General features: G+C 41.3%; 1 long non-coding RNA gene across 2 annotated transcripts; it reads left to right on the top strand.

Moving 5' to 3' along the window:
• Positions 1-353: 353 nt before the first annotated feature.
• On the top strand, positions 354-18,306 carry LOC136013232 (uncharacterized). Of its 2 annotated transcripts, XR_010612200.1 has the most exons (5): positions 354-426; positions 949-1,065; positions 2,593-2,767; positions 15,320-15,550; positions 16,387-18,306. It is a non-coding gene; the product is annotated as an uncharacterized LOC136013232 (long non-coding RNA). The 2 variants fall into 2 exon arrangements; XR_010612199.1 differs by having other exon boundaries at positions 15,320-18,306.
• The last annotated feature ends 1,605 nt before the right edge of the window (positions 18,307-19,911 follow it).

Here is a 19,911-nt window from a genome sequence, read left to right as displayed (position 1 = left end):
GCTGTTATCCCAGCACTGCCAAAGCCACCACTAAATCATGTCCTTAAGTGCCACATCTACACATCTTTTAAAACCTAAGTTAATGTCTTAAAACAATAAAATGAGGGATTTTTTGCCTTTCTTTATGTTTTAAGCCAGTTAGAACTCATCTTCTTCTAAAGAGATTAGGTAGTGCAGAATAGTTTTCCTGTAGCCCCTGTACCTTTCATGCATGTATAAAATCAGTAGGTGCAGCTGAGGGCACACGTACAGGGCCAGTTGACCTGCTGCCAGTGATTCCTGAGCTAGCACAGAGCGGGCACTGAGGAATAGTATCACTTCCAGAGAGGGTGTTGCATCAAAGCGGTCAAACCCTGTTCAGTAGGTATATTGTCTCAGAAGCAGCACATTCAAAGCAGAAACAGAGTCACCAGTCACCCAAAGGAGGTAAGCAGTATGTAATGAATTTGAGATGTGTAGGGAAGGTATAAGGGAGCTAGAGAAGAAAAGGTCAGAGTGGGTGAGTGACTGGGAAATATCACTAGCCAAAAGGAGCATGCATGTTTGGATGCACAGAAGGATGGGAGATCCAGAAATTATGTGAAACAGGAAAGTTTTTCTTTCTGGAGAAGGACTGGGTTTCTGAGTATGGCAGCAGTGCTCCAGCCCTGCAATAGTCTGGTCAGCTGCCATATAGATGGATGAGGCCGACTACAGACTGCCCTGCATTACCCAGATGTTTGCTGGGAAGACTCTTCTTTCCTTTGCTGTTCAGTTGACATTGCCACAACACATTGCCTTGTTAATTTGAAAATATACAGAAAACACGCTAGAAAACTGCAACAGCAAAGCTCATTTTGCAGCCAGAAATGAGCAGTGGGATCTCCTGTTTCTTCCTCTCTTTTTTTCCTGGCTATTTCTTTCAAAATAAACCATACATGCGTGAATGGTGTTTCCTTTCTTTTCCAGGCAGACGCACTCTTGCTGTCACCCTGGGGAAGGAAGGCGTCAGAAGTAAACAGAGCCCATTTACTAATCTGTTCTTCAGAAGAAGACATGCTCAGCTCTGATGCTGACTTACTGGTGGTAAGTATTGCTGCGGGTACTCAGCCACGCAGTGCCGGGAATTTGATAACAGGCAGTGAAGGGTTTCTGTGAAGAGAAATAATTACGGCAGCTGATAGAATGAATTGAAGGAAATTAAGTCAAAGTAACTGCATGTAGATGAAAGAGCTCTTCCTCTTAACCCACAAAAAGAGCCTGCAAATAGTTCTGGCAGAAACTGTGAATAAAAACAGGAGTATGGAATTTTCTTTTTCCTTAAAAAGAGAGCCCTTTTGGTAAGAGGCCATACAGTGACCTGATGTAGACAATGCTATTCCTCAGCAGAAAGGATTAGAGCAAAGATATCTCAAAGTTGTTCCCATTTTTGTAGATAGGAGAAAAGGGCTTAACCCTTCCTCAAGTTAAAAAAGAAGAATTTTCTGTTCCTGCACATTTTGTCTCTGAAATTTATGCTGAGATGGAGCGGTACAGAGCACTGAAAGTCTCTTCTCAGCACCCTGCATGATTTCTTGAACTGCCCAAAGGGCAGAAAAAACAGGTAGTAAAACTAAAACTAAACATGACAAAACGATTCTGGGGAATTTCATCCTCCTGACCAAGACAAGATTAGCTTGTCTAACTAAAAGCCCTGTGACCATTGGATTTGGAGATTATTTTCTATGCTTCTATATGAAAAAAAAGTGGGGGGCCCGACTTTCATGACCTTCATTTACTTCGTTTACATAAAGCACAACCTTCCTTACCCAAAGCTTGTTTTGGTTTTATGGGGTTTCTATGCTTTGGAATTGGTTGTATTTGTTGTGACAAGCAGCTGAAATGATCCAGTAGTTACCAGTGAGCTGCTGTAGTCCTTCAAAACAATTTCCAGCACTTTCCCCAGAGTCTGCATGGCTTTTAATATACCTGTTTGACTTCCTCTTTTGTGCAGCTTCAGTTGTGCAGAAATGACACAGGAGGGGATGTGCCATACACAGATCACCATGAGCTCATGGGGTGCTTTAGTGAGGGAAACCTGCCCAGCATGGCCCTGGAAGGGATGTTCACTGGCACTGTGAGTCCCTCTTGGGACCAGCTAGCCCTGACTGGGGAAGGTCAGAGGCAGAAACATCACCAAGCTGACTTTGAAGGGAAACATGGTTAGATCCAGGTACTTGAAAAATTGATATTACTGCGAGCCTTGGTGGGAGAGCTGGGCTGATGTAAGCAGGATGGAGGCTAGCCCGAGGTGGGCACCTTCCTGGTTCCCCTGTGTCTCCCAGGGCCTTGGGGGGGATTTCGGGTTGGCCAGGAGTGAAAGGCTTTGCTGTTCCCTGGTTAATTTGGGATTGCACAGTCAACTGAACTTCTGAGACACTGCATTATGTTTATTCGCTTCCTCTCTTTTTCCTCAAATATAAGGTAGTTTTCTTGTCAAAACCTCTTAGTGCCCGTGAGAGAGAGGGAAAATCATGCCTGCTAAGGTGACAGGACAGATTTATTTTCATTCACTGGAGCCAGAAACAGACCAAGTGTGACAAAAGCTACCTGTTCTTTTTCACATTATAACAGATTTGGAGCATGCCTATGGTCAGTTCACTCATCTCAAAGCATCTACAGGGAGGGCACTTCTGCTTGAGGGAGCAATAATTTCAGCCATTTGCATTGGATCAGCAGCTGCACAAGCCTCATACACAGATTCCACAGCACTGAGCAACTACGCCTGAGAAATCAGTCCCTCTTGAAGGTATTGTCAGCAACATATCCCGAGGTTACAAAATAAATCTAGTGACGTATCCAAAGTCACTAACTGTACTTGAGACTTTACACCAGTGACGGTTTGGCTTCGTTAGATATTTTTTACATGTGTTTTCCCTGTCACTCTGTATTATCTTTATTGCACAATTCATTGTCTTTATTGGGTTTTTTTTACATGAAATCAGGAGAGAGAAACTGCAGTAAGAACAACTGAAACTTTGGCAGGAAGGAGAGGCTATCTTTGTATTCTGTATTTGTGCAGTGCCGAGAAAACTGTGGTTCTGCAACAGAAAAGAGGTTTTTAGCCACAGCTGCCACATAAATAAGAGAGAGGTTTTCCTGTGAGCTGCAGAACTGATGGAATCGCTAGCTCCAGGAGCTAAGTTTCCTGTAGGTTTGTGTCTGTAAGCCCTTTTCCTTGTGATAGCTTCTGTTCCCTGCACATACTCTTATCCCAGCCTGAAGGGTAAGGAACAGTGTGGGCAGAGGTTAGGCAGGGACCCCGCTGCACCAATGGGCAGATGAGGACATGCTGGCTCATCATCCATGTAACTGCTGCCAGGTGGAGGCCGACTCATCTCTGCCTGCCTTTCCCACAGTGCTGACAGTGATTTGGGTCTGCCTCCTTTGCCTGACTTTCATTTTCATGAAACTTGTTAATTTTTTTATTGTAAGTAAGTGTTTCTGTCAAATATCACTGCAACTGGCCAAGAACTTGTTATGGGGGGCCTGGGGAAACTCAGGCAGATGGATGGATGGATAGACAGTTCAACTACTCATTTTCTTAGGAAACAGTACAGTGATAATGGACAGATGTCAGTGTTAAGTGGTTGCTGTTAATTTTTGGGTAGTGTGTGAGTAAGAATTCAGATTTTGGGGGAAATAGGATGGTATAAAATAATATGCCATCTGAGATAATATTCTTATACCCATGTGGTGGAATCCTTCAACTTTTTCTCTGTAAACAAGGAATAAAGATACTGCAGGACAGATGCTCAGGAATATGATTTGTCACAGTAAATTCTTTACTCAGGGATGAACAAAAGAAACCTGTAACACATAGCAGAGTGTTAAGTTCTGCCTTAAGAGTTCCAAACTCTGCTCTCAATCATATCCTGAAGAACCGATTAACCTTGCTGAGATGCTGACTACAGGAAGAGTCCAATAAACTTTCTTGCTTGTCAGCCAGAGATAGCAGAGAGGTGAACTGGAAAAGATTTACAAATGTTACTGATTTTGAATATTTTCCAAAACATTTTCTGAAACTCTGCACTGAGGGAAGTCAAAAAGTGTCACTCAAAGCTTCCACGGTTTTCTATAAACTTTGTAAATCCAACACAATGTCACATCCAAACTCTAAAGTGTAGCTGAATCAAACACCAACTACATCAAAGGGAAAAGTTCCAGAATCTCAGATTTTGGAGTAGTCACTGTGTTCTGAGCAGAGATCCCATGAAAGAGGAAATCAATGCAGCCAGACTTTTTTGGCTAGCTATCTTCAGATCAGCAGAAGGAAAGGGAATTTTCCACTATGCTGGAATCATGCAAGAGCCTCAGTTGCCTCTTCTTTTGTTTGAAGAAGAAAACAGTTGTCATATTTTATCAAGATTTCCATTGTTTTTTGTCCAGAAATAGCAAGAGTTGGAAATGTAAAGGTTGCTGCTTTTTGAGATATCTGTAAATGATAATGGTGAGAAATGGCATTTGACAAAGCAGATTATGTGTCTTAAAAAAACGTTTTTTAAAAAGGGGAAATCCCACAATGTTGGGAGTCTGCAAACTGCCTCTTCTCTGTATCATCTCAAAAATGTCCGCTGCTGACCAGGCTTCCTCATGTGTATGCCTACTCTCTAGAAACCATGAATCACTGCTACAAGCTGAGGCCATGAGGATGTTCTTTCAGCCTCTGCTGATCTGTACAGCATGGGAAGGGCCGTCAAAGCCCAGGGGGCTCCTGGGTTCTTGAGCCAGTCAACCCCTGTTGATGCACTTCTCCAGGAAATTGTACCTAGCCTCAGCTGAAATGTGAGGATTCATCAGGCACCATTGATTTTCGTTGTTACTGTCCATACCCCCTGTGCCAAAGGACTGTAAAATTAGAGTTGAAAGAGGGAACAAGAGTGCTGTTAGGAGCTCAGTTCACTGCATTGCTTCCCTCTTGCAACACAGACTTACAGAACAGTTCAAGAGACACCGCTAACACACACTGAAGCAGTTCCTGCTTTAGTTAAGGATAAATACAAAGATTTATCTCAGATCCTAATATGAAATGTATGTTTTCTGTGCTCTTACATCAACATATTTATTGAGGGTCTCTTAAGGGAAAGTTTTAAGAGCTAAGGCTAAAAATTGCCTGATGAGCTCTGATTTAATAAGTGATGATGCATACTTTGATTTATTGTCCTTTTATGTTTTCAGGGCAAAACCTTTCCCCTAACAGTCCGTTCTGGCCGCAATCTATATGTAACAAAAAGAGTCAAGGCCTCTTGAAATGAACTTGGAGAGATACTGCAGCCTACTCATTCAGCTCCACCCTGTTGCTTAAAAAAGCTAGCATGTGTAACATGTCTAAGTCTTAAATTCTCTTAAACTATTTTTTAAGAAACTTTCAGAGTTCTTGAAATCCAAATAGGTTTTCCTTTATTGTCAAGTTTTGACTCATTATGAAGTATTTTTCCATCTATCTGCAGAAACAGTTTTGAAGGGTGTAGGGTCACTGGAATAATGGTTTTCTCTTGTAATAATAAGATCCTGATTGCATATGATGGTCCTTTTTTTTAACCTTAATTAAGCTGTTCTATGCATTTGGCAGCAGTAAGTGATTTGATGGAAGTCATCAAAATTTAAAAAGCATGTCTTTTATGGCTCTCACTAACACTGAATGTACTGAAATTAATTTCTAGCATGATCTTTTACTCGTTTAGAGGCAAAGATCTGCACAGGCAGAGTACAATACAGTTCACTGGATGAACTTCAACCCTGTTCAATCAAAGTTTTGGAAACAGCTTGAACTGCCTTTGCAAATATTGTTTACTGTGAACAGAATGCTCTTGTCTTTTAGAGAGAGTATAAAATCTCCCAGAATTTATCACATACTGGTGGTATTAAGCAACAGGAGGGAAAGTCCAGTTTAGAGAGAGAAGGAGACTACTGAGCTGGAAAAAAGATCCACAAGTCAATAAAAATAAATCAAAATCCTTCCTCACCTTTTGGGGGTCCTAAAGTTTCTGTGCACCAGTGCTTTACCGGTGATCACTGGTGTGTTTAGGAGAAAAATGACATAAGATCTGTGGCTGTTTAACATCTCTGTGTGTTAACGAGTAAAGGCAACCATGTAGGAATAAGCTCAGGGCTTCTGAATCTCAGAGGGAGGATAATGCAGCTGAACAGCTTGGATTATCATGCTGCTGCTTTTGTGTACATCAACGACTATTGTGGTCCAGTGGGAACAGATGTCCAGTTGAAAACACTTGGTGCTGGGGACTTGATATCCGCACTACGTGCATATTGGAAGGGCTGTGTCACATTAATGTGAGCATGGTCCCATGAACTGAATACTATTAGTGGCCAAGTACATTAGATGCAAACCTGGAGTGCATCACAGTCTCACCCTTTATTAGGAAACATGTCCACACATCCAGGCGCAATATATGTACTCTTTCCCTGAGGTTGACTGGGGTGTCTCTCCTCATGTGACTCGTCCTGGATTGCGAATTCATTGACTGAGGCTGGGTCAGCCACTGCACGATTGTTTCACCAGTGTCCTCTGGGGGAGCTAGCCTGTGACTGGTCCTCTCTTAACTATCTAGAACTGAAAAAGTTCTCTGAGTTATGGAAGAAGCTACATTTACATCCCAATGGTAAGCTTGTCACAGGAGACAGGTCCTATAACAACAATTATTTTCTCAGCATAAAGGGAGAAAAGTGCATATAACCAAGTAAGGCATCAGAGCAGCAACCAAGCTCACAGCTGCAAGAGTGGTATCTCAGTGGAATAAGACAAAGGATATAGGAGAACTAGCTGCATCAGCATGGTACCACTAGAATCTGCTATTTGCATCTAAAACCACAAGAAGCTGATGCTAAATTAACTTGCTGTTTCCACAGTTGGCTGTGTTGCGTCATGGCCTCTAATGCACTTTGTGTCTCAGTGCTACTTGTTACCATGCATAAACAAGCAGGAAAAAATGTACAACTGCAGAAAACTGCCTTTTAAATATGTATTACATGGCATTAAATTTCTTTAGAATGTCTTCCATGATCACAATACACTGATTAGGGTTTCTGTTTTCTTTTCTTTTTAGGGAGTTTGCATCTCCCTAATCTAATTTGGTTTCCTTTAAGTTAGGATTTTATGTTTTTGTAGAGCTGTGCAGCATAAAGAAAGAAAGTTCATGAAAATCTACATACACTTCTCTTAATAAAATAAAAGGGCAGAGCAAATAACCATCATTAATGTCTCATGGAGAAAGCAACTTCAGAAACCCATGATCATAATTTCTACTTGGCTGGTTCAACACCATAAGTAACTGTAACCAAGGTATGCCTTGAACAATAGAAAATTTTAGGCTGGGGTTGTGACGAGTGGTAGAATTGCAGGTTCTTGCATACAGAGACTGTGTGCCACTCAGGGTTTGCGGGAAGCAGCAGTTCTTTGCAGGTATGAAGGAGTCTTTTGTATTTTGGCCATGTCCTTTGCCTCAATTTAACCTGCAACAAACAGTTGGCATCATCCTTAACATGTTCTGGCTTCATGCCGCTAATGAACATCTGTATTAAATTTGCTTCCTGACAGGAAAAAAATCCAAACACATCCCTCCTCCAACCCAATTAAAACACAGTGCTGTTTACCTTGAATACCTAACAATCAATGTAAGGGGCTTCAGAAGTCTTGCAAATAGCAGTGCACAGTTTGAATGTATACAATGAAAAGGGTATTTCATAAATGCTACACTAGAGGCATAAACTAAGCATACCATAAGCAGAAATGAGGAGATGCATTACCAGTGCAGCATCTACACACTTTAAACTGTGTAATACAAGTATTGTTATTCCCACTAACAAAGCTTCTATACAGCTCTAACAGAAACATAAGTTTTGAGGAGAATGCTGTATGCAGAGAAGGCAACACAAACCCACCCATAATTCACACACAAATTGGTTGCTTGGAATAGACAAAAGGATAGCAAGAAGTGGGATCCATTTTGCTGAAGCTGTGTTAGGATTTAACCTGCTGTGCTACAAATTGAGATCATGTGCATTGAAAAAAAGCTAGCGTCTCTCCCTTTGCTTTCCTGAGTGAAGTGCAGGCTTTGTGCATGAGGGCACCCACGATTTGAAAGGAAGCTTATTGACAACAGATCAATCCTTCTGATCCGGCTCAGAAAATTAAAGGTAACTGACAAAACATCTCTCATAGACACTTCCTAAAATGGCAGCTATTTCTATGCCCTAGTGATGCTGGTAGAAATTTCACAAATAAGGTGCAAACAAGAAACATAAAAGTAATTACCATAAAGAGGATCATCTCCTTGCTTTCCCTTGGGCTCTTGGCACCTGATAAACAGGTAAGAGCAGCTTATTCCTATCCTAGCCCTAACCAGGTATTAAAGGCTCTGGATCAAGCTATGGGAGGGATGATTGCACAGGCAGGATATTTATTGCCTTTAGAGGAAAGCAGATGGGCTGGTGGAGGAGGGGTGGACAAGGGATGCAGTGAACCAGTGCTAGAGAGATTCATGCTGATGCAGCTGTAGCCCACCCTCAGAGCATGAGGGGTGGGCACCTAGAGCTGCCCATGTAGTGAAGTGGCCACCCAGCCCCTCAAAAGTGGTGCAGATGTGTTCCAGGAAATACACTTATTAAAGCTGGGGTGTAACTTCTGCTGTTTACAACCGCAGATGTTAATACACTATGCTCCCCCCCAATAAATATTTCAAACTCTAAGTCATTACTAGATAGATACGTAGTTAACAGAAATGTGTGTATGGTAGTTGTCTTGTGTGAAATAATGTTTGTACATCAAAAGTGTTTCATCATGTATATCTAAACTTGATTTAACTGCTTTCCAGTGCAGATGGAGTGCAGGAAATCTTTGTGATATGCAGTCCCATCTGAAAACTGTATAGATTTGTAGGTGCTTTTCATATAACTTTTTGTTCTTCTCTGCAAATAGTGCTCAGCAAAAATGTTCAGTATCTGCATCTTTTAGTATCCGGAAGATGTCCCAAAGTTCTTCCAGTTCAGTCCCTTAAAATCTAAACTGTGAAAGTCGCAAAGTGAGATTTAGAAAGTCAGCAGTCATGAAAACGCTAAGGGTGCAAATCCTTTGTATGAGTTCTTAGGCAACTTCCTTCTCTAGTCATGTGTCTAGATGCTGTGTTGCTATTTATCCTTTTAGGAGAAACTTTGAAAGATGAAAAAACCTTCGAGAATCAGATTTAAGTATGTTTTAAGCAGAAATAAATTAATTCATCAGCAATGATAGAACTACAAGGTTAAAATCTACAAAAGCTGGTGTAACTGGGGCATGATAACATTCAGTAGAACGTGAAGAATTATGCTTTAGAATATTCTTGTACACACTTTAAGTATGGGGAAAAGCGGATTTTTGCACAGTAAATTCTCTCAAACCTGGGAATGTTACAGCCTTGCAAAGCTAAAGTAGATTTGCCTGCATCACATAAAAACTCTTAAATTTATCCTTAGCCTAAATCTAAGCTACTCCATGTATAGCTAATGTAGGTTTTATGTAGTTTGCTCTGTAATCAATACAACAAATGGTTCATCAAGAAATCTTCAGTTAAGTGTTGTGCTGGATGGTTCCATTAGGATGTAAGCCATTTTGTGGGATTCTTGAGATGCCAAATTTGGTCAGTATAGTATTGCCATTGACTTTTAATGTATATTCTTAGAAAACAGACATATGGGGTATATATATATGTATGTGTATGTTTGTACATATATTAAAAAAAGTATTTTCAGAAGTCAGTTTCTTTACTGTTTCTTCATGAAGACCTGTAGACCAAATGACATATTATGAGAATTGCCTCCATACTCTCTTCATCTCTCCTGTGGCACTCCTGGAGCTCAGTTCCAAATGGACTTCTGCATAGCTGAGGCCCCAGCAGAGATACCATAGAGATACTCAGTAGAGATACCAGTAGAGATAAATTATCACTTTCTTCTCCAATCTTACAGACAGTAATCCTGTGAATGCACACCAGGAGATCTCCTCTTGTAGAAACACCATCACACTACCGTCTAGTGAATGGTTTGTGATCTTTTCTGGCAGTGTTTCCCACGTAACCAGAAACTCCCCTTTTTTTACTGGGCATTTCAACTTTCCTCCAATTCATGCACGTGCCAACATGGTTGGGGTCAGGCACGCAAACCAGTGCAGATCCTGATGATGCATATGAAGGAATGCCCTTTGTTTTGCTTCTGTGATTTTCAAAGCCCCTTTATAAAGAGAGCAATTCAAGGGGAAGAACCTCCACAATAACCTGGCAAATCTCCTTATGCATGTAATTTCGCAGGGAGGTTGGAGGGTGGGCTGGGGGTAGGGAGAAAGGCCTGATTTCTCTAGGACAGGAACTGAAACTAATACTGATTTCTAATACTAATTACAAATACTGAAACTAATGCTGATTTCTCAACCTCATATGTACTTATCTATTTTTCAGGGTACCTGCACTTTGGGAAGAGTTTTTGGAAAGCCATTAGTTTCATTGTAGCAGTAATAGTTCAGTTACCTGTTCATGCTCAATCAGAAAGCTTCAGTTATTTTAGTAAATCCATGGAAATATGCTTTCTCAACATCATCTGCAGTGCAGTTACATTTTATTAATGCTTTGAGACAGAAGAACTGTACTGCCATATTGAAAGTGAGTTAAATGTTATGTGAGTAATAGGTCTTGTTTTTCTAGAACTGTAATAGAAATAGTGCTTTTTCAGTATTACTGATTAAATATCACAAAGTTGCATAATTATTTTTGTCTCCTCTGGATACTTAAGCATTATGTTAGCTTGGGTGCTGTGGGCAGAAATAAAATAAAATGTGTTACTATTGGTGAATAATCCCTGGAAACACATTAAATGAATTGAATTTCACATTTAGTAAAACTCTTTGCTTTCTCTTTTGAAGAACTAGAGGCCTTTTGAGAGCCTGTATGTGCTAAACTGTGTGGATTCCAGCTAGGGCTCTATCCTGAGAGTGACTATGCTGGGTGGGGAGAACAGGCAGCACAGGCAGCACAAGGCTGCTCAAGGAAACCTGCCCTTGCATGAGAACTGCCCTTCTCCTGCCCATCAGTCCAGATCAGGCCAGCTGTTGGCAGTAAAAATAACCACTTGAACACTACAGATTTTTCTGTATGTCATTATAAACCTCTGCCAGATGCTGTCCCAAGTCTCTCTTTTCACCTTGCAGGACAGAGTTTATGGAGGTGCAGTGAAATTATAGACCAAACATTGCGCTGATTTGTTCTTTATTTTTGATTTGCTCTCTTTAAGAAGAGCCTGTGTGGATAGGTGCTGTGATTACTAATGAAAATGTAAGTTTAATCAGAGTTATGACACAGTGGAGATGACACAGTTTTTCTCTAGTCCAAATGTCTCTCATACTCTTTTGGCTCATTATATTTCCTTATGCTTTCAGAAGAACAAATAATGCCTGTGTCTCAAAGCCCAAAGGCACGGTAAATGTGGGACAGTGTCCAGGGTTACAGTGTCACATGAGCATTGCCCAAACTGATCCTCTTTCCTCCGTGTGTGTCACCCAACAAGCAGCTATCACACTGCTGGGTGCCCCCCTCATCAACCAAGGGAGTTGTACCTATCCGCGTCAGCTGACCTGGAACCTGTAAGCCCTGCATCTGTATCCTAGTGACATGCCTTTATATGAAATCTATTAGTTTGCTCCTGGCTTTGCTACCCAAAGCTAAACTTTTGTCCAGCTCCTTAGCTCCTTCATTTTCCTTCTTTCTTTCTTTATTTCCATTTATTTTTTCTCTTTTATGCTAACAAATCATCACCAGTTGACTTGCAGCAGCCTCCTGAATTCTGTTAGAGTGAAATGACAAACTTTTTCTAAGAAATAACCCCCTTTATCATTCTGATTAAAACTTTCACCTAACTGGAAATCACAGGAGCTGCAGAGGAATATAAAGATCTAATCCTTTTTCATTTAAGCTGTCAGGATGAAAGCTCAACAGAATAATAATAATGATGATGAAAACTTCTGAGGTGCTTGGAGTAGCTTATATTTTTCCTCCATCTTCGCACATTCATAGTTTGGCTTGCTTGTTGGCTCCCGGACCATGCTTACTTTGGGATTTATGTGAAAGCAAATTGTGCTAAATTACGGTGTTGTATTATTAACAGGCCATATGGGAATCAGGCTTGAAAGAGAGAAGCTTAACAAGAACACACGAAAACAATCTTCCAGATCCTTCCTTCCTTCTCCTAATACATAATCCTGAGTGCAGGAAAGAGGTTAAATATTGAAATACCATGGTGGAGGACTGTAAGGGACGGCACGCTTTTGAACTTACCTGAGAGTGTGCCCTGTCCAGTCATCACCTCTGCTGGTCTTGCTCAGCGCTCATTTAAAGCAAGAATATTTTTTAAGTGTTCTCTTCCTTGAAATAAGCAGTGAAAAGCACTTTTCTGTGTTTTCTGCTACCTCTTACTGCAATGGTTTTATTCCAGTTTCACAGGATGTAATGGGAGCCTTTAACAGCAGAAATGGTGGAAGCAAATGTCCTTTTAATTCGCATGAGCCCTCCAAAGTTGAATCTGATGGGTCTCGCTGTGGTGCACCCCTGATCCTCAGCCACATGTGCTGTGCTGGCAGCCACTTGGTCAGACTTGCTGCCAAGGTGTTTGCATGGAAGGGAGGAGATGCTTTGTTCAACCAAATCACGTTTGCTGTTTTACTTCCAACCCTGCAGGAACATCTTACTATATAGTCAGAGATGGCAGTCCTGGGGACACAGAGCTATCACGGCATCAGAGGTGGCTGTTTTATGGTGGATGAATGTAAACAGCTTTTTAAGCTCCTTGGGCCTATTCTACTTTGCAAAAATTCTTCATACACCTGAAATGTTCACTACACAGTTGCAAAGTTTATCCACTCAGCATGAGATAGTGGAGATTTCACAGTAGATGTAATTTGATGTCTACTACAGAAGCTGATTCCTTAATTTTTTTCTTTAAAACAGAATTTAATGGAAAGATAAAGTTTAAGGAATAGTTTTTAAAGAAGTACTCCTCAGTGGCAGACTAGATTATCAGCTGATAATATAAAGTAGCACATTTTTGGTGCCAACATTTTAAACAAAAAGCAGACTGCTGAGCTGGTGGATGGTTTCTGACTCACTGTGGTGCCAAATAAATACTGTCAAGAGCAGTCTTTTCTGACAGTAAAGGGATTATTTTTTCATTTTAGTTTATTCAGCTAGTTCAGGTCAGTGCCTGGTTCACTCACAATGGGGCAGCCAGTTGGTATTGGAAGAAGCAGAAAAGCTTGTTTTCCACTCTAAGTAGTGGGAAGAATCTGGGCCCTAGAATTTACTGGCTACTGGCTTTAAAATCCTCAGAGTGCTGGGACCACAAATCACAAGTTCAGATATGCTTTTTATGTACTTTAGAAAACTGATGCATTACTTTTACTTGCAATTTGCCCAAAGTTGGATAAAAAGAGGCAGTAGATTAAAATACATGAACCCAGACTTTACAATGGTTTTACTGAACTAGTACAAAGAAACAGTTAATTCAAATATGAAGGAACCACTCTCAATGCAGTAAGAAGGCTGTGATATATGTATTCAAATATGTATATTTGAATAACTGCAAATATACAATGTTTTGCCAAATGGGAATGCTAAATTCAAACTGAAATACTAAATATTGACTTTGGCATAAAATTTTGTTTTATTTGCAGATTACAGCACATTTTCCCAGTTATTTCACAGTTTATTCTTGCATTTTTTATGAAAGCAGCTCTTCGGAAGTGCCCAGACCAGCATGAACAGTTCTGAAGATCAGGGATTTGTTCTGCAGTTACAGAATTTATTTAGCTGTAAAGCTGAACACATGAGGACAGGGAGAACTTCGCTGTTGAAATCTGATGAATCACTGCTGGAAACTTCACTGCCTTGGGATGTGGCTTCACATCCAAGAAGGCTAAAAAACCATATCTACTTTCATACTTCCCTTTACAAATACATACACAAGGTGATTCTTTTAATTGATAACTCTCTCTAAGGTTGCTTTTACAAGATCCCTGACCATCACCTGTTGCAGCACTGAACAGCCATGGCTAAGGAGGAAGGTCTATGCACAGACAATTAAGAGGAAACAGAAGACACATATTAATGGTCAGCTTTCACAGTGGAAGAAAGTCATGAGTGGAGTCCTGTGGGGATTTGTGTGGGTGCTCATGCTGTTCAATGTGTTCCTAAATGGTCCAAAACAAGAGAAAATGAGGTGACAATATTCCCTGATCATACCAAGTTGCTCAGAGCAGTGAATGCAAGACTGATTGTGAGCACTGCAGAAGGATGTTATAAGAGTGAATGATGGGATGACGAAGTGGTCAGTGAAATTCATTGTAGGGAAACATGAAGTACTGTCCATGGGAAAAAAACAATCCTAATTTCATGTCTAAAATAATGGCCTTTAAGGTGATTGCTACCTCAAGAATGAGCTTTTAGGTTTCTAACAGTTTGTTGCATGAAAACATCATCACAGTTCTTGTCATTGATCACACTAACACATTGAAAATTAGGGATTATTAGGAAAGGCATAAAGATCAAAACAAAGCAGCATGTCGCCATCACAGAAACCCATGCTGTGCCTGCATCCTTAATGTGTATTCACATCTGGCCCTCTCAGTTTGGAAGGGGTGCATCTGACAGAGAGGCAATAGCAAGAAGGACAACGAGGCTAATCAGACTTTGGAATAATTTCTGTATGAGCAATGATTCTCCAGGTCAAGAAAGAAATGACAACAGCAGGATATGGGAGAAATGCTGAACAGGAAGGGAATGGCTGTTTATAGACTCTTCCAATAAAAGAACTAAGAAGGGTCAAATGAGACAGCCATCCCTGGAGCTCACTGCAGAAGGAGACAGTTATTCACAGAAGGTGCAGTTCAGGTGTGGGACTGTGAGCTGCACAGCGTTATAGCTGGTTACGTTGGCTCAAAGTGTTACTGCACAAACGATTGGGAGCAAAATCTATGGAGGGCTATTAAATACAAGAATACTGAAAAAGACTCTATACTGAAAGTTACACGAGGGGATTTTGGGGAATATTCTGGGGAAGGATACCACTTGCCATGTCATTACACAACTACATCACTTGGCCATTAGCTGCTTTGGAAACAGGGAAGTTGACTACGTGGACCTGTAGTCTGATGGATTATGCCTGTTATGATGTATGCAGAAAAATGTATCTGAAGAGGACCTTTCCAAGACAGACAGAAGAGAAATACTTCCCTAACAAGACACTTTCCTTTCTCCATCTTCTCCTGCAGGAGCACTGCCATGGAACTGCAGTGAAAATCAGTGTTAAACTTTGAAGTTCACAGTCGACTGTTCTTGTGTGTGGAGCAGCTGGTGGCACGAAAAGAAAATGAAATCAACTCACAATGAAAGCAATGAGATATTAAAAGCACTTGGGTGAAAATTGTGAGTTCCGCTGCTGCCCACGTCTCAGCTGCAAGCTGGGAAGTCAGTCTTCCTCATCAGCAGCTCCCACATAAAAGGTATTGCAATTGGTCTTGAACCACAAAGATGTTGCTTTGCAGTTGAGAAATGGCTCCAAACTCCACTCTCCTTGTGTATGATCCAGCCTGTAATAATCCCATGTCACACACCCCTCGCACTGCATTGGCATTCCCTTCTCCTTCTTTGATACTTCCCTTCGACCAGATTGATACTTCTTCATTCAGTTTTCTCTTTACCTTTGTATTATAAATACTGATCTCTCCACCACAGCTATTAATTGCAATTTTGGTCAATATGTTAATTTATGCTGAAAATGCAGAGGAGAAATTATGGCTTGCCTGGATGAGTTCACATTGGGGAAAAGGTGCAGAACCATTTAAAACACCACTTGACACCTTGTTTAGACAGTTTTAAGACCTTCTGTCTGGTCTCATTTCTCATCTTTCTGCCGTCCTATTTATAGGGGAGGACAATAACATCACAAATCTACCTGAGAAAGCTGGTGTTAGGACTAATGTTTCTGCAGGTGTTTGAAGATGATATATAGCTGATAGGTATTAAGAGACAGATGGACCAAGTCCAAAAATCTCAGGTCAAGACTAATTCATGCTGTCAGAATTTTGGAACATGTGAGGGCACCACCCTCCTCCTCCTCCCCCTCTGTGGGACTCTGGGTTTTGCTGCTTTCTTCATTATTCTCTTCCTCTGAAGATTAATCCCCCTCCTCCCTTTCTGCAAACCCTTGACTCCTTCTTGTCTATCTCCTGGCCTCCCCTCACTGTCAGATTTTCTTTGCTCTCCTAAGAAATACCTGCATTTCTAGTGTTTCTCAAGTGGAATGGCTTTTCTTTCCTTTTGCTCTTTCCTGTTGCAGGTGCAGAACCTGCGTTGTACATGGCTTCCCCACCACACTGTGTCCCTGGAGGTCCAGGCAATTTTGGGTGACTTATCATGCTTAGGGAGGACTGCAGGCCTCCCTGTATTTCCAGTATATGGGCAACGCATTTCTTTTTGTTTGACTTCCTGGGTGAGTGGAATGAGTAGGTTTTGATGTGGCAGCACCATGCAGTCTGGAGAAATACACAGTGACTAACTCCTAGCTGATATTTTGAATGGCTTCATTGTTTCCTTTATTGATATTTTAATATATGTGCTTTGTATTCCACCCTGCTGACTAGAGCTGACCATGGCCCCTTATATCCTTGGGCTGATTAAATTGCTGTCTGTACATCTGCTACATAGCTCTTTATTCATTACAAACTCACATTAGCTTCCAAAGTCAGGCCTCTTTGGTAATTGCTGTTTGTTATGAAAGAAACTTTCATTTCCACTCCGTGCTAATTACTATATTTAAGCTGGATCTTTCCATAATTCTGAGAAGCAATTGTCCATCTTTTATGAAAGCAATGGTAATTCTTCCCACCTCCACTGTCATTCTTCCCCTCACAGTAAACTGGGGCACAGTGCAATCTCACAGCAGCCTTTCTTCTTTTAACCATGGCCCATAGTTCTGTTGTGTCTGCTTACTTTCCAGTGCCAGTTGTCTACAAAAAAGCCAAAAAGGAAGAAAATAAAAGGGTAAGAAATGGATTGCACTTCCCCAGGGAGATGTGGAGGTTTTATTTTGCTTTGCCACTCTATTGCTGCTGCTTTGTAACGGATCTGTGGTAAGGAACATCTTGTCTGCAGAACTGTGTTTAAAATTAGACAGGAGAGCAACATACTGCTTTTCACCTTTTGTTTCACAGTTCTGGCACATGTTAACAACAAGCAGTGGAATTATTTGTTTGGCTGATTTGGTCCCTGAGACCACAGCAGGGTTTACCAATCTTTTTGACTCAATTTACGTTAGACAATGGGTGATAATCAACCAGCAAGGACGTTCAGCACACTTTTCCTGCTTTCATGTGGACTCCAGGTCACCACTAGAACAGTCATTAGGCTTGGACTTGTTTTTAACTTCCCAGCGTACACACACCTTTATTCCACCCTGCAGCGGTTCCCAGCAAGACAGCCTCTCCTGGCAGATTTTCTAAGCAGCATTTGGCACGTGATTGTCCATGTAACCTGGGTCTGTGCACTGCCGTGTTTTGCTCTGGAGGAAGGCATTTCTCATAGCATATTGTTGTCTTCTCATGGCTTCAGCCTTTATAGCCTAATAGCAGAACCTGCCGCCACGTGGAGTGCTGATATTCTGTCTTGCTATGACCTTTGCTGGATGCTCACTGCCTTTGGATGGGCTTTGGTTAAAAGCCCTTTGAGGAGAGAAGGTTCTCCAGGAAGACGGGGAGGGGAGTCGCTCTGCTGTCTCCAGTGCTGCTGGTCCTGCAGGTATAGGAAGGATGAAGCTGCAGAAGGAGCCATCTCACCTTTCCCCCTGCCCCAGTGGCCAGCGTGATCTTCATTCACCAAGGACCTTCAGCCTGGTGGTGTCAGGGCAACACGCAGGGACACAGTTTTCAAAGGGGCTGTTCTTTCCTGCCATCCTACTGTCTAGCTGCCGACTTTTATGCAAAGTGAGTGTGAAATGATGACAGGACAGAACTGACATGTACTTGGCACAGTTAGCTATTAGTGCTCAAAATACAAAGCACCGGAAGACAAATCCTGAAATAATGAATAGTTTGTTGCTGGCATCAATTAATAAAAACAGACTTTTATTAAAAGTAATCACAGTGCTGACCAGAACATCAGTGATCATGTACCTAGTTTTTCATCATATTGTGCTAACCTCACATCAATAAAAATACAGCAATTTCACTGAAGAAAACCTAGTAATAGATTCATCATGCAGTGCCATAATGACCCATCAGCCTTCCATGAGGGTATGTGTTAAAAATTGTCACATACATAGACGGGAATTATCCTCAAATTCTTGAGCTACCTTTCACTGAAAGATCATTCAGTCCTGTTATACCCCAGGGCTGAAATCTAGGGACTCCTCAGTACTCAGTGCTCAGTGCTTTGTGAGTGATCCTTTCCAACCCTTGGCCGGGCTTAAAAGCTTTTCTCAAGTCAAGGCTATTTGAAATACAAAGTATAATAAATGATTGTTAAAATGCATATAGCAAATACAACAGCCATACATTATTATGTATGTACATATAGCAAGTACAACAGCCTATACGTTATAGGTGCTGGGGGCAGATGTTCCCAGTGCAGCTCTTTCATGGCCCAGATGGGAATTTCTCTTTCTGTGTACTGAACCTCTGTGCGAAACAAACTAGGGAGTGGGTGATGCTGTCCAAAGCAGCAGAGAGAGGATAAACAGTATGTCGGGAAATTAGGAGGACAGCCAATGTTGTAATCAGGAGACAGCTGGATTCCCAAGAGCTAAGAGCCTATAAGCCAGTTCTCTGAGGAACCAAGCCAGGAGAAGCCAAAACAAATAAACAAAGCAGCATGCCTCTTCTGAGACAGACTTTGTGAGCCTTCCTTTCTTGGAAAGGATGGCTTACAGAAAGCTTTCCTAAAGCAACAGCCTTTACACTCATGGCTTCAGCCCGATGTGCATTTGGGAGCAACAGGGCAACAATGCACCCAGGACTGCAGAGAGCAACACAAAGCAATTTGAGGCCATTTTGTAGGGAGTAGAGAGCAAGGTCATCAGTGAGCAAAGAGAAGGATTCCTGGAGGTAGGTTTACCACCAAGGGCTGGCTTCAGGAAGAGCAATGATGTGGGGTTGACTCATTTTGTCTTTTTCCTACTAGGTCATGGTGCAAGGTTTCACTATATTCATGAGGGACTGGGGTTGCACTCCTGCCCTGAACTGGTACGTGACTATGTTTTAAGAACAGATCAATACAGATAACCATGTTATTAAATCTAAAGAGATATTAATTCCTACAAAACACATTTGACAAGAGTAAGATTGGTTTATTAAAACAGACTATTCATGCAGTGTCACTATTTCTGTAACTTTTATGTTCATTTTTCATACAAGAAAGGAAAACCGAGGCAACTGTTAACTGAGTTTGCCAAGACACTACATATGTTTTGAAAAGCAACCGTGAAAGTCTTAAGATATGACACAGTGTCTCACCTTGAGTGTGTTCAATGCTTGCGCCTACGTTAGCTGTACGTTTGTGCTTCTCTCCAGGAGTGCAACACTTCAGCATTTCAAAGAGACTCTAGAACAGCAATGACAGTTTTCATAGCACTGAAGAACATTTGGTGATATTATCACCTAAACTCAGGTGTTACCATTTCACTTTCATCCAGGACATAATCAGATATCCTATGGCCATGTCTGTCTCCTTTAAAACTTGGGTTATAACTGCAGCACTGCAAACTCAGCAGGGCTCAATTTGTGGAGCTTTCAGCTTATTAAACACTGCAGTCTGCATTGGTTGGAAGCAAACATCCTGTGTGGGTTTGTTTGGGTGTTTGACAAGAGGA

The sequence above is a fragment of the Lathamus discolor genome, chromosome 4 (genome assembly GCF_037157495.1).
Source record: "Lathamus discolor isolate bLatDis1 chromosome 4, bLatDis1.hap1, whole genome shotgun sequence".
Classification (NCBI taxonomy): domain Eukaryota; kingdom Metazoa; phylum Chordata; class Aves; order Psittaciformes; family Psittacidae; genus Lathamus; species Lathamus discolor.
This window is presented reverse-complemented; position numbering and strand designations above follow the sequence as displayed.